A 15,340-nucleotide genomic window follows, 5' to 3' on the forward strand; every position below is an offset into this window, starting at 1 on the left:
TCAGCCAGTGCCAGGTTGTGGAGAGGTGGGCACCCAGGCCAGGGTTCCCACTGCCTATTCCAGGCACTTGTCCTTGGCCCACATAAGGAAGGGGTATGTGAGGGTATGTGAGTGCTTTCCCATGACACCAAAATGCAACTAAGCAGAAAGGATGCATGGCTTGGGGCTGGAAAAACATTTACAACAACCTGACAATGGAATCCATTTGTCCAGGTCTAGCCAGGTTTGGCAGGTGAGGCAAGAGTCCCACCTAATGATACAAGAGCTCCTTTTCATCATTTGTGGTTGGGTTTTCCCCCACCGCCAAGGAGGTGCAGGGTGCATGGGCAGGGGGAACTACGCCTGTGGTGCAGGAATGCACTGAGAAGGTGCTGCCCAGGTAGCCCTGCCCTGCATGTGTGAATCACCCAGTTAGAAGGCCATTACTGGTGGGTTTGCATCTTGTCAGCATTTTACAAACTGGTAATTCTCTTGCCCAGAAAGTGTCTCCCTGTTGCCAGAGTCTGGAAATGCGGCCAAAGAATTTGGCATTTTCAAAGCCAAGAGCCTTCTTGTTTCCTCTATCATAGGGGCTTTCTGACAGCTGGCGGAGTTGTGGCTTTGAGGGTGAAATTTTTTTTGTCAACTTGGCTAGACTATGGTGACCAGTTGTTTGGTAAAGCATGAGTCTAGATGTTCTTGTGAAGGTACTTTGTAGATGTGATTAATATTTACAATCAATTGATAGTAAGTAAAGTAGATTATCATTCATAATGTAGATGGGCCTTGTCAAATCAGTTGAAGACTTTCAGAGTGAAGACTAAGGTTTCCTAACAAGAAGGGATCTCTGCCTAGAGACTGCAACATAGAAATCCTGCCTATGTTTCCAGTCTTCAATCTGAAGACTGCAATATTTCTTACCTGATCTCCAGCCTGCTTGCTTGCCTGATCGATTTTGAACTTGCCAGCTCCCACAGTGGTGTGAACCAATTTCTTAAAATAATCCTTCTGTCTCTCTCCTCCTTGCCTCTACATAGGTAGAGTCATGTATCACATAATGATGTTTCAATCAACAACTGCATATATGATGATCTTAGAAGATTATAATGGAGCTGCCCTACACAGGTGTACGATATTTAAATGTTTCATATTGTGTTTATGCTGTTTCTTTCTATGTTTGGATACATAAACACTTAATGTTGTGTTACAATTACTTAAAATATTCAGTACAGTCACATGCTGTACAGTGTGTAGCCTAGGAGGAATAGGCTGTACCATGTAGCCTGTGTATGTAGTAAATTATAGCATCTAGGTTTTTGTAAGTATACTCTAATGTTTACACAATGACAAAATCATCTAATGATACATTTCTCAGAGCACATCACTGTCATTAAGTGACAAATAACTATAATGTGTAAGTGTGTGGGGTATGTGGATACATACATATACATGCATATGTGTGTATATATAAAATATATACATATATATAAAAATATGTATATATTATATAATATGCATATATAATACATGCATATATAATATATAATATGATATATACATATATTTATATTATGTATATATGTATATTATATATACATATATTATATATACAATATATACATATATTATATAAAATATAGACATATAATATATAATATATACATATAATATATATTATATATATAAAATATACATATATTTTATATATACACACACGCGCGCGCACACACACACCATTTTCCCTTGGCATCTGTGGGAGATTTGTTTCAGGACTCCCTGCAAATATCAAAATCTATGACTTCTCATGTCTCTGATGTAAGATGGCATAGGATTTGTATATAACCTACAAACATCCTGTGGTATACTTCAAATGATCTCTGAATTACTTATAATATCTAGTACAATGTACATACTATGTAAATAGTTGTATTTTTTTAAGGTTTTATTTTTATTGTTGTATTGTTATTTTTTATTGCTTTTATTCTCTGAATATTTTCCATCTGCAGCTGGTTGAATCTGCAGTTATATAAAATAATTATAGAATCTATAATATATATAATATAATTATAGTAATATGTGACATTGCTATATACAATATAATAATATGAAATATCTATATGGATATCTGAACTACTGAAGTATTGTAGTTTGGGAACTGTGAAAACTTCTTCAGGACTCCTGAAGTCCTTCAGAATTCTAAAATTTCAAGCATTCCTCATTTGCACATACGGATGCTGGAACCCTGCCTTGAGTCAGGCTTACAGTCTGGTACCTGGTTCAGGAGCAGGATGTGACCAAAGAGTAGAATCTTAGCCAGTGAGGCTTCCCTCTGTAGACTTGCTCAGCTGCCTCCTGTGGGGCCATGGCTCCAGGGAGCTGCACAACTTGCTTCTCTGCTTGTCTTCTGAATCTGTCCTTCCAAACTCCTGGCAGAGGTGATGGACTGCCCAAGTGATACTGTTTCTGTATTACTGCTTATTGTTTTTGTTTTTGAGATGGAGTCTCACTCTGTCACCCAGGGTGGAGTGCTCTGGCGCAATCTCAACTATTTGCAACTTCCACTTCCTGGGTTCCTGCCTCAACCTCCCTAGTAGATGGGATTACAGGTGACTGCCACCGTGCCTGGTTAATTTTTTTGTATTTTTAGTAGAGACAGGGTTTCGCCATTTTAGCCAGGTTGGTCTCAAACTCCTGACCTCAGGTTATCCGCCCACCTTAGCCTCCCAAAGGGCTGGGATTACAGGTGTGAGCCACCGCGCCTCCCTTGTTTCTCTATTATTTCTTGAGACACATTTATATCCAGGTAATCCTATAGTGGCCGTTATCCATCCATCCATCCATCCATCCATCCATCCATCCATCCATCCATCCATCCTTCCATCCTTCCATCCAGCATAGATTTATCCAGCACCTTCCTTCTACCAGCTTTTATTCTGGTTGCTTCTGGGGGAGGGCACATGAATGCACAGATAAGCTATTTTGGAGCTCTGTGGTCTAGAGAGGTCCTACCCTTGAGACCCACAGAGGGAAATTCTAATCTCCTTTTCCCCAGACAGCCTCAGCACTGCAGACCATCTCTTGTGTTCCTTCTTGCATCTCTTTGGACGCAGGAGCATGCTTAACAGCACTGTGGCTGACCACTGTTGCCATCCTTGGCTACACGTCTTCCTGTTCCATCTTGACGGTTGAGGGCCTAGGAGTTCTTCAGGGAATCCCCGCTGGGGTTTGCAGTCATCTCTCTCCCTTTCCCACTCCTCTCTGGAATTGCGCTTGCTAGTAGGAACTGATGTTGACCCATCCCTTTCCCTGATCCTCAGGCTGTTTGATCATGACTATATTTCTTAAAGATTCCTTTTCTTCTGGTGTGACCTTTTTGAGGACCAGCCCCAGCCTGGAGGCCCAGACAGAGCTCTAGAGAAGGAGCATCTGGATAGACACATCTGCTATCCCATTAGTCTCACTGCTCCTACTTCGCTCTCAGGCTCAGGCTCTTGCTGCTCAAATACACCATGGCACACCTGAATCCATGGGTGATGGCACGAGCCACACTTCCTGGTCTTGCCCTTCCCTTCTGGATGTAACTTCATGTTTCCCCGTTGGAAAAGAGATTGACATGAAAACCCAAATTAAAATACTGTAGTAAGTGCCAGGAAGTGGTAACTGTAGTGTTCTATATGGCCTTCTGAGCCTGAGGTGGCAGGTCAGGTCAGGTTCAACAAAGGTTTGCTAGCGAAGGGGTGGGTAATATGAAATCTGAGTGGTCAAAAGGAGTCAGAGTGATTAAATGGATGGTGGGGAAAAGAGTTTTAGACAGAGTGAACACCAGCTGTGGCAGCACAGTGAGAAGACATTGAGATGTGGTCAAAAACCTGGAATCAGTTTGTGTAGCAGGAACACTGGGCAGGAGAGAGAAAACACTATGGGGACCTGGCGCTTTGGGAGGCCGAGGTGGGCGGATCACTTGAGGTCAGGAGTTCGAGACTAGCCTGGCCAACATGGTGAAACTCCATGTCTACTAAAAATACAAAAATTATCCAAGCATGATGGCACACACCTATAATCCCAGCTACTTGGGAGGCTGAGGCAGGAGAATTGCTTGAACCAGGAGGCAGAGGTTGCAGTGAGCCAAGATCATGCCACTGCACTCCAGCCTGGGCCACAGAGTGAGACTCTGTCTCAAAAATAATAAATAAATAAATAAATAAATAAATAACACTATGGGGCTGTTTCTCATCCTGGAGTACAAAGAGAAGCACCTTAACTTGACTTTGTTTTCTCTAAGAAGTGAGACTTCTTTAGTGATGACGCTTTCTGGCACCCTGGCATCCTACCTGCATAGGGTAAGATGGATACCTTCAAATTACCATTTCTTGTTCCAGTCCCTTCATACAATGAACCAGTTCCTGAAAATTTGCATTGCAAAATCATGAAGATACTGTAACTTCAATTGTGCTAACACTTACATGAGAAGGAAAAGAGGCTGGGAAGCACATATGCAAAAGGTCGTCATTGGTTAAGGTGAGTGCTGTTTGGTTGATTTAATTCTTGGCTTTATTTTTTGTGTTTACTTTTGTTTTGTTTACTTAACTTTAGAATTATATTAAAAAATTACATTTGAGTTATATTCAAACAGCTCTCCCAACAGATATTCTGGGTCTAATTTCTAGGCTGCAGCATAAGATACTCATTCTCCAGGTGGAATTAGTCTTGTTCTGTAATATATTAGCAGAGGCTCTATTAGGAAGTGATAAGACCACATACTAAGGTCTCCAGGAATATAGGGGATTTTTCTACCAGTGGCAAGGAGTGTTATTCCAGATGAAGCTAATAACTTTGCATTCATGGCACCTGTTAGGGTGTCTTCTTTGTGGTGATTGCTAGTTTAGAAAATGGAAGGAAAATTCAGGAAGGCTGTTTGTGATGTGGCTGCAGAATTCCCTGATGGCTGAGGGTCCCAGAAAGCTGTGTGTCCAGCATACAATATCCTTTGTTTAAGCATCTGCATCTTTCCCCCAAGCAGGCTGTCAGCAAGGCAGTCATGCCCCCTCTCTCACTCAGTTCAGGCAGGAATCGAAGCACAATTTGGTCTCTTTGTCATTTCAAAAATCAAACCTGCCTAGGGACCAAGTTCCAGCAGTGGCTGTTTTTGCTTTATGTTTTATTTAAAGACATTTAATTTTGAGTCCTGTATGTTTTCAATGATATTTTTAATTTTTGGTAGAGCAGACTGTATACATGTATAAAATACCCTTGATTTATATACAGCAACTCTTTCATTAGCTGACTTTTTTAAAGGATAAATGCAGATTAATGATCCTAATTAATAACTAAGTGATTATAGCTATTTATTGTTTTAATTATTTCTTAAAAATAGTAGTAACTAAATATCAAATATATTAAATTATACTTTATGGCCAGCTTTGTGTCAAGTAGTTTACATACATTTTCTCATCAGGCTTTATAAGAATCTTATAAAGTAGATGGAGAAACTGATATTCATTTTATGAATAGAGTCTCAGGAAGGGTAAGTGGCTTGTTCAAGTTCTCATGGCCAACGAGTAGGGAAGCTGAGATTTTTAACCCAGGTATGTTTGATGCCACATAACATACATAATTTGATATTACATGTATACTGTATATGTATATTTATGTATGTGCATACCTATATATTATATTATTTGTATGTGATACCCAAACTTCCAAATCACATTTTCTCCTCGTCTCTTTCATTTTCTTTTTTCTCTGACTTTTTCTATCTCTTGGCCTCTTGGCTCCTTCCGATGGTTGACTAACCCTGCTGTCCTTCATGGGCTGTGATCTGAGAGGGCAAAGTGTTAAAGCATTTCCCATCTTATGTGGATTTCCCAGCTCACCCATGCCAAAAGTGGACTGAGCTCCTGATCCTAATGCCAGAGGACCTGGGATCATATCTCATTTCTTTTCTGTTCTAGCCTCATATATTTGGGCAAGTCTTGCAGCTTCTCTGAGCTCAGCTTCCTCATCTCATATGTTGGCTGAGGCTCAGAAGAGCTGGTGTCCTGTGTGCCTGCCAAAGTTATCATGAGGATTAAATGTGAGGATAGATGTGAAAGCAGTTTATGAGCTGTAAAGTGCAATGGTCACTCTGTCATGTTCTCTGGGCTGCACGTCCTCTGTCATGAGAGTTTATCTGGGAGGCAGGAAAGTAAGGAAAAAAGGAATTCCTGCAGAGCCAGCCCCACACATGAGCAGGAATTAGAAAGGTCATGTGGGATCCAGCAAAGCATCCAGGAGGCAGGATTAGTCATCATCCCAAGGCAGAGGCACTTGTTTGTTTCTACTCCAGGAATTTGTCATCATCGCAATTCTGCCACTCCCTGACTCTGCTTATTCTGAACCTGCCATTACTATTCAGCTTATTTCTATTCCTATCTCTCAGCCTTGTGGCTTTTGCTGCCTCATACCATTGTCTGTCTCCATCTTTCACGCTCAGCCTCCTCTCTGAGTTAGTTCTGCCTTTGTTTCTGTTAAGGACCGCTGACTCATTCTGTAGGTCTCACACTTCTACTGCCCAGGGGGAAGGTTCAGTTTGCTATCATCAATGTTGTGCTGGTAAATGTTTAATAACTGGTTCTCTGTGGGAGGCTGGGTGGGGGTACGGGAAACTCTGACACCTGTGTGTTGCCAATTTTCTTGGTACAAATACTCACACGAGAGATGGTTTCAAGATGCCGACATAATGTCACCTGGCTCCTCAAATCCTGAAAATGGAACAGTTGGAGCCCATAAGCTAGCGTAAGCCAGCTCCAGCATATCACTATGAGCCCTGTCTGCTGCCTCATAGCTGCTGGTCAGTCCAGCGATTGGCTGGTCTTGAACTGGGGTCCCATCCTGGTCCATTTAGCTGTGGTCAAGGTATCAGGATTATACATTTAACCTCTCTCTGAAAGTCCTGTGGACATAGGAACTTTCCAGTTTATTTGTTTGACTCTCATTTTACAGATGTCTCTGTGACTTCAATAAAATAAGGGGAGAGATAGAAAAGGAGGGTAAGTAAATATAAATTAGAAAATGATTAATGCCACAATAAAGGTGTAAAAGATGTAAAATGAGGGTTCAGAGCCAGGAAGTGTCACTTTCCAGTCAGTGGCAAACAAGGAAGACTTTATGCAGCAGATAACATTTTAACAGAGACTTCAAGAATGATAGGGTTTGGAGAGGTAGAAATAGAGGAGAAGGTGTTCAGGACACAAAGAAAAAAGTTTGAACAGAAGTGTGCAGTGAGGAGGCATGGAATAGGTATGGAGTTAGTAAGCATTTCACTTTATTGGAGCAGAAAGTTTGTGAAGAGGAAAAAGTGATCCTATTATGAAGAAAAGTTGGACCGGGCATGGTGGCCCATGCCTGTAATCCTAGCATTTTGGGAGGTCACGGTGGGCAGATAGCTTGAGTTCAGGAGTTCCAGACCACCTTGGGCAACATGGTGAAACACTGTCTCTACAAAAAATATTATTTAAAATATTTATATTATAAATTATATTGTATTAGGTTGGTACAAAAGTAAGTGTGGGTTTTGCAATTATTAATACTTTTCATGGCAAAAACTCACTTACTTTTGCACCAAACTAATACAAAAATTAGCCAGGAATAGTGGTGCACACCTGTGTCTACTTGGAAGGCTTCCTGAACCCAGGAAGTCGAGGTTGCGGTGAACCATGATCATGCCACTGCACTCCAGCCCAGGCAGTAGAGTGAGACCCTGTCTCCAAAAACAAAAGCAAAAACAAACAAACAAACAAAAAAAAAAAAAAAAGAAAAGAAAAGAAGAAGAGAAAAGTAGAGGACTTTTGGGTGTGTCAAATAAGCCTGAAATATCTTATACTGCTTTTCTGAGGTACTGTTTGCAAATAAAAGTGAAATACAAAATACAAATTATAATGCTATTATCTATTATTTTTACATGAATCTACTGAAATAGAGTCTTGAGAGCTTATGAGAGTAAGGTTTTGTTGAGTCACATAAATTGGTTCTGATCTTCTATTTTTCCAAATAGATGATATTATCATGGGTATTAGTTCTTGCACTGAATGGTGTCAGCAAGTTGAGGCAGCGCATTGGTGAGAATAAGACTGGGCTGAATCTGGAAGAAGAGAGATCCTACCTTGTTGCCAACTCAAGACATGGGCAAGTCATTTCTTTGCCAGCCTTGGTCCATCCTCATGCCTGTAATCTCGCAGGGTGGTTATTTGATGGTTGCTTTCTTAGCCTTCCCACGTCTATAATCACATACACTTGACCTCTTCAACTTTATTTTAAATGAAGTCATTCATTATTTGAGGACTGGCAAAGAGTAAAATTCTCCATGCCCTCAACTTGGAGACTCTTCCCTTGAGAATGAGTTACAACTGGAATCACTGCCAAGGTTCATATGTCAAGGGGGAGGAGAATTCTGGTTAACTGAATATCTTTGTTAAAGTGAAGATTAGCTAGCATGAACTGTTTAAACCCTTGCTGTTAGCAATATATCTAGAGTGTGCTAATTAACATCTGTAACTTAGGAAAACAGGAAAATAAGAATTAAGAAATATATATATTTTATATATATATAAAATAAATACATATATATATTTATATATATATATATATGTACCAGCCTCTGTGATAGTTACTAGGAAACAGAATGATAATAATGGCTATCATTTATTGAACATTTTATTCTTCGCCAGATACTGTTCTGAGAGCTTTATGCACATCATCTCCTTCAACATTCCCAACAAATATAAAAACTAAGCAAACGGTTATAATACTTTGTAGTGGGCTGAATAGGGATCATCCAAAAATGATATGTCCGTATGCACATCCCTGGACCTGTGGCCTTATTTGGGAAGGGGGTGTTTGCGGATGTAATTAAGCATCTTGAGATGATGAGGTCATCCTGGATTATCCAAGATGGCCCTAAATACAGTGGCAAGTGCCATTACAGGAGACACACAGGGAAGAAGCACACAGAGGAGGAGGCAATGGGACCATGGAGGCAGATATTGGGGTGATATAGCCACAAACCATGCCCCCAGATGCTGGAAGAGACAAGACACAGATCATCTTCTACAGCCTTGGTAGGCATGGCCCTACCAACACCTTAATATCAGACTGTGGGCCTCCAGAATTGTGCAAGCATGAATTTCTGATGTTTCCGGCCACCAAGTTTATGGTAATTTGCTACAGGAGCCATAAGAAACTAATAAATACCCATTTTACAAATATGAGAATGAAGCATAGAAGGGCCAATCAACTTACCTGAGATCTCACAGTTAGTAAGAAATGGCTGCAGGAGACTCACCTAGGCATCCTTAGAGTTTGCTTTCAACCTTAATAGACAACTGCACCTCATAATGTCTCTACCCCTAATGAGATATATAAGTGACCCAGTTACTCTGAAAAGTGCAATGGAAACTTGGGACAGACATAGGGTGCAGCTATAGGAGCACAAGAGGGGCATATAACCCTGCTTTTGAGGGGAGGCATGAGTATCAGGGAAAATATCCTGAGGGAGGTGATGATATTGAGCTGATAAAGATTTATTTTTTTTAATTTAAAAAAATTTTAAGTTCAGGGGTATGTGTGCAGAACGTGCAGGTTTGTTACATAGGTAAATGTATATCATGGTGATTTTGTGCATAGACCATCCCATCATCCAGGTATTAAGACCAGCATCTATTAGCTATCCTTCCTGATGCTCCCCCTCCTCCCCACTACCCTCTGACAGGCCCCATTATGTGTTGTTCCCCACTTTGTGTCCATGTGTTTTCATCATTCAGCTCCCACTTATAAGTGAGAACATGAGGTATTTGGTTTTCTATTCCTGTATTAGTTTGCTGAGGACAATGGCCTCCCGCTCTATCCATTTCCCTGCAAAGGATATGATCTCATTCCTTTTTATGGCTGCATAGTATTCCGTGGTGTATATGTACCACAGTTTCTTTATCTAGTCTATCATTGATGGGACATACCATGTCTTTGTTATTGTGAATAGTGCTGCAATGGACTTACACATGCATGTATCTTTATAATAGAATGATTTATATTCCTTTGGGCATGTACAAGGAACTTAAACAAATTTACAAGAAGATTTTTTATGTTTTTTTTTTTTAAGAGAGTAAAGTGGGGATATTTTTCCAAGCAGAAGGAGCAACCATAGCAGGTGAGAAAGAGCAGAGATGTTAAAAAGACTAAGTAGCTGGTCCTACATAGCAGGAAATTGTGGCCAATGTCTGGGAAGCCCTGACTTCAGATCCCATCTTCTTTCAGGCTGCCTTCCAGACTGAGAGGCAGGAGTGCTCTTTGTGTCACATCTTCCTCATTTCTTAGCTGTCTGACCTCTGCAAATTTGCTTAACCACCCTACACCTCAATTCCATCTGCTGTCAAAAGAGGGTAAAAATAATAGTGCCAGCTCTCTCTAACTCACATAAGACTCTGTGAGTAAAATCTTTGTAAATGGAAAGGCTTAGAAAAATATGAGTAATTGTTTATGTGATGAGCCTAAGTTTTTCTTTGGAATTTTATTTTTTGAGATAACTTTCCAGTTCAGCACAGTTTCTTGTGGTTTGCTGATTTCCCCTAAAAGTCTAGTAACATAAGTTTTCTCATTAACAGTTTTTAAGATATGGGCTTATTTTAATATTCCTCTCCAAATCATTCCAAGCAGTTTTCAAATGTTTTTCTCAAAAGTCCTGTAAAAACTCAATCCATTGATCATGGATTTTCATTGGATATATGAACACCAGACCTATATTACATTTGCCTCATGAAAGGTGTTCAGAAACACTCTTTACATTAAATTTGGAGATCATAATAGAAGAGACTCCCAGCACCTCAGCTGAACAACACAGGTTTGCTTTATTTTAGAATGTCAGCACCTAGGTGTGGACTATGTCTTCTCATTCTGCAAACTGCAATCCAGCACAGCCATGCGTCTTCAATGCAGAAAATGTGGGTGTTTACAATAGGGTGGTATTTGTTCCTCCCTAATCTCTATCCAATTTTACAATTAAACTTTTACCTTGAAAAACCTAGCATGGCAAAATAAAGAGAACTATAAAGTCAGTCATAAATAAAAACCAGTCGCATATTTCAAAGACATGGGTGCCTGCATGTGCAATGTAAAGTCACATCATCTTGTATCCTGTCTTTAAAAAATTGTGTAAGAAGTAACAAGGGGTAACAGAGCAGAAATAGTGAGAAGACAGTTGTGTAATTAGCAAACAAATCTCTTTTCTTGGAGGGGATATACTGTCTCTATTACATAACTCTGCCAAAGTCTCTATAAGGGTGATGAAGACAGTAGGGTACAGTGGAAGGAAAAGTAACCTGGGAACCAGGCTATTTTGTTTTTTAATGTTCTTAAGCTCTTACGCTATTTGGCATTAGGTTTATATTACATACAACTGTCCCTGTGGCTACAATAGTGGGTGTGTAGGGTAGAGGAGGGGGAAAATAAATTGAGTACATTCATTTGAGCTTGAAAAAGAAATCCAAATCCTAATGCCTTGGAATAGATCATCTCAATCTTTTAAATCATTCTAATTGGATATTTTTAGGCTGATTGTCCGTACTTGAACAAATCCCTGAGGTCAGGGTAATAGAGTCCTCACATATGTTGCATTATTTGTTCACTCTGGTAGCTGGGATAAGGGAGTGGTCAGTATTGGTGAATCACAATGATTTGCTTCCCCATTGGAAAAATGGGCTTTGTTTTCGGAAGAAGAAATGAGTGCTGGGCAGAGAAGGACATTAAATGTCCAGCAAATCTTTGAAACCCTATCAAGCCTTGATGGTAAGGATCCTACAGGATCCATGGTTGTTTCTGTGGTTCCCACTACATGCTCCCCATTCATTATCTCCCACCTGGAGTCACATCCTATTTTTTTGTCATTGAGTGTTCAGCTCCCATTTCATCACCTCTGTGGCACCTTCTCTGGCAGCTCTGATCCATAAAGGCTATTTTCTGTGATACAGCACTGTGCTTCACAGATCACCAGTCCACCATAGCTTGCTGAATCTGAATCTCATCCAATCACTTTTCCAGGTCATTTGCTTCCCTTAATGTGTCTCTCATTTCTTTCTGATTCTCCCTCTTCATTACCACCTCAGTTCATTCATTTCTTCTCACTTGGATAATTGTAAGTTTTCTTCTTTGTGCCTCCAGCTAATTTCTCTTTATCTGCCATTTCTTTCAGGGCAATCTTCCCAAAAGGTACACAGCTCTGAACGTACCAACACTCTATTTAAAAATCGGTAAGGTAGAGAGGAAGGTAGTGCTGAGTGAAACTGAAATCTGCTATGTGCTGGAGTTTTCCTTCTGGAAAGCTGACAGCACACCTCTGACCCTTTCCAAAGGGTCTGATGTGAAATATTGTGACAAAGTTGGAATCAACTGGCAAGTATTTCAATAGATGTGCTAATAGCATGCAACAATGGGAAGGTGCCAGAACTGAACCGAGGTGGTGAATTGAGGTACAGATAAGCAAGTACCGAGAAACAGGAGGCAAGAGAAATGCCAAAACTAGGGTGATACAAAGGAAGGAAACAGGGTTTGATGCTAATGGTTATTGTCTGGCTTATTTGAGTAGTTTTTAAAGGGAGAGGAAGGGAGAGGTGTGTACCTACCTGTTGGTACTGTGGTGTGCCTTTATTATGTTTGGACATCCAAGCAGACCGATTTATTTGTTCCCTAAGCAAATATTTATGGAGTACGTACTCTATGCTAAGCACTGTGTATCAGAAGTAACTGCATACATGAGCCTTGGAGGGTGATTGTGGTTGATATGCACGGACATGGGTGAAAGGTAAGAGACATATTTTTAACTTTGTATTTTCTGACACATCCAGCTGTGTGCTTTCTGCCAAGCAGGTGCTCAAAATAGGTTTACTGAGTTGAAAACCAATTCATGCCACTAAAGGGTGTCCCATAGTCTCACAGGAATTAGGAAGGAGTGAGGAGCATCTTTAGTAAATAAACAATATGCTCATAGCACAAAAATATACAACTTTGGGTTTGTTAGACTTTGCTCTGTCTTACTTATTAACTAGAACTCAAATTTCCTTCATGTGATTGTTTTTCTTCTCTTTCTTCTTACTTTCCTAGTTTTCTTTCTGCAAAGTTCTCATCAACACGTTTCAATGAGTATAAATGAGGACTCCATGTCCCAAGAAACAGAGTAGCCAAGCAGTGAGGTGGCAGCGGGGAAGGAGTGGGGGAAAGAATGAGAGAGAGAGAGAGAGGGAGCGAGAGAGTTATGAAGTCTGAATCTCCTGGTGCTTGCCAAGTCTGCAGGAAATGACCTGATTGCATAAGAAAGATAGGATTGGTGATAAAAGTGCGGATAAATAGATGTGTGTGTGTGTATAAATATATGTATGTATGTGTATGTGTGTGTATATAGTCAGAGTATGTTGCTTATAGGGATAATGAATGTCTTTGACCCTGACACTCCCTCACTGACAAAAAATAAAAAGGTGTTTTTGTCTATGACTGGTGTGGAAGTGGAGAACAAACATGCCAATAGCCATAGGATGGTGGTCTTGATCACAAGGGTGAACCAGCCTGGAGTGAATGGGATGGTACTGTGACTCTTGGTATTGGTATTCTTCATCCAAAAGTTGGTGTCCTGGGTCCTGGGCAGAAGCAGCAGCAGCAACAGGAGCAAAGAGAGGGTGATTCAGTGGACAAGGGAGACAGAATGAACATTTTGATGTCTCTGTTGACCAGAAATAGCAGCACTGCAATCTAGAGAGCAAAAGAGAAAAGGTGGAAATGTAAACTTCACAGCACCTATAAGACATTCTCCTAAGGCCCAGCAGCATTCTGGGAGCACGTGGAAATGCTGGGGGCAAGAGGGATCAAAGTTGTGTCTGGTCCTCTTTCTCCCTGGCTGGTGGGGCCTGGAGAGCAGCTGTTTTAATTAGAGTCATCCCTGAGGTCTGTATGAACTTCCTCTTCCAGCTGTATGGTGGACAAGATGAGCTAGAAGCATTTATACTGTGGAATATCTACATGCTGAATAAATCACAAAGAAACCATACTTGCCTGTGCATTGTTGAGCCCACAAGAAAGTAACGAATGTCCTAAAACCCACAACTCAAACAAATCGTGAGCTGACACAAGAGAGGTGAGTGATTGTGAAGGCAGAGTCATCCTGGGTAAAATGATGCAACAAGGTGCCTGAAGCTTTGAGGATTATTGATCGCACCAGGTATGAGAAAATGGATCCGGAGGTCATGCAAGAGGGAGGATGCTGGGCTTGAGATGCCCTCCTAAAGGTTCACTCTCACAGGGTCTAAATAATCAGTGAAAAGCTAGACTGAAGAAACAAACAAACAAACAAAAAAGCCTGTGTGTCACTGCTGTGACTCTGGGTAGAATTTAATTTGTGACAGTACTAGTCGCCAGTGGAATTTGTTAGCTCTGGTACAGGTCTGTTCTCATATGGATCCAGGGTTACTTTAGTACCATCCATAAAGTCAGAGAGAATAAAGCCAATAACTTAAAGCATCGCTAGTTTGAGAGCCATTCCTATTGTTCAAAAATAGCAGATGCAGAGTACCTTGGGGAGTCAGCATCTTCAGCTTAGAGCCTCCAGGGTGCTCCCAGGTTAACTTCAGGCAAGTAAGAACTCCTAGGGAAAAATGACAAAACACACATGGAAGCAGGCCATCATGGATGAGAGTCAGTCTGAACAACTATGAACAGATTTTGACCCCTGAAGTCTTCAAATTTTATTCTGGTATTATCAGGTACAGAAGACATTCTACCTAAGAATACCATATTTAAAGAAATAAAGAGAATAAAGATAGCAAGGAAAAATGAATTATCAAAGAATAAAAGGGAACTCTGGAGATAAAAATGTAATTATTAAAATTAAAATATGAATAAAGAAGGGATTTATCATAAGGATGATATGACAGCTAACAGGTACATATCATTTATTATATACTAGACCTTGCTTTGCAGACACACCTGAAGAAAGGAGTGAACTGGAAGTTAGATCTGGAAAAATTACCTTTAGAGAGACCAAGAGAGAAAAAATATAAATGTGAGTGCTGTGGTTCAAATTTACTAGTGTGGTATCTTAGACCTAAATTTTATAACCCATCTGAGTCTTACTTTCCTCAGCTATAAAATGAAAACACAGAGGAGGTGATTTGGTGGATTTCATTGTAGGACTATTTTTGGAGTTTAGGTTTGTCAACACTGAAAAAGTAAAGTACTAAGTAAGAGAAGGTGAGACTGATTTGAACTAGCCTCAATATTTTCTGTATACATTTTTGGGGAATATTTTCTTGGCTTTTTAAAATTTCCACTGTTATGTAGATTTAGAAAT

Source organism: Macaca nemestrina, chromosome 3, assembly GCF_043159975.1.
Source record: "Macaca nemestrina isolate mMacNem1 chromosome 3, mMacNem.hap1, whole genome shotgun sequence".
Taxonomy (NCBI): Eukaryota; Metazoa; Chordata; class Mammalia; order Primates; family Cercopithecidae; genus Macaca; species Macaca nemestrina.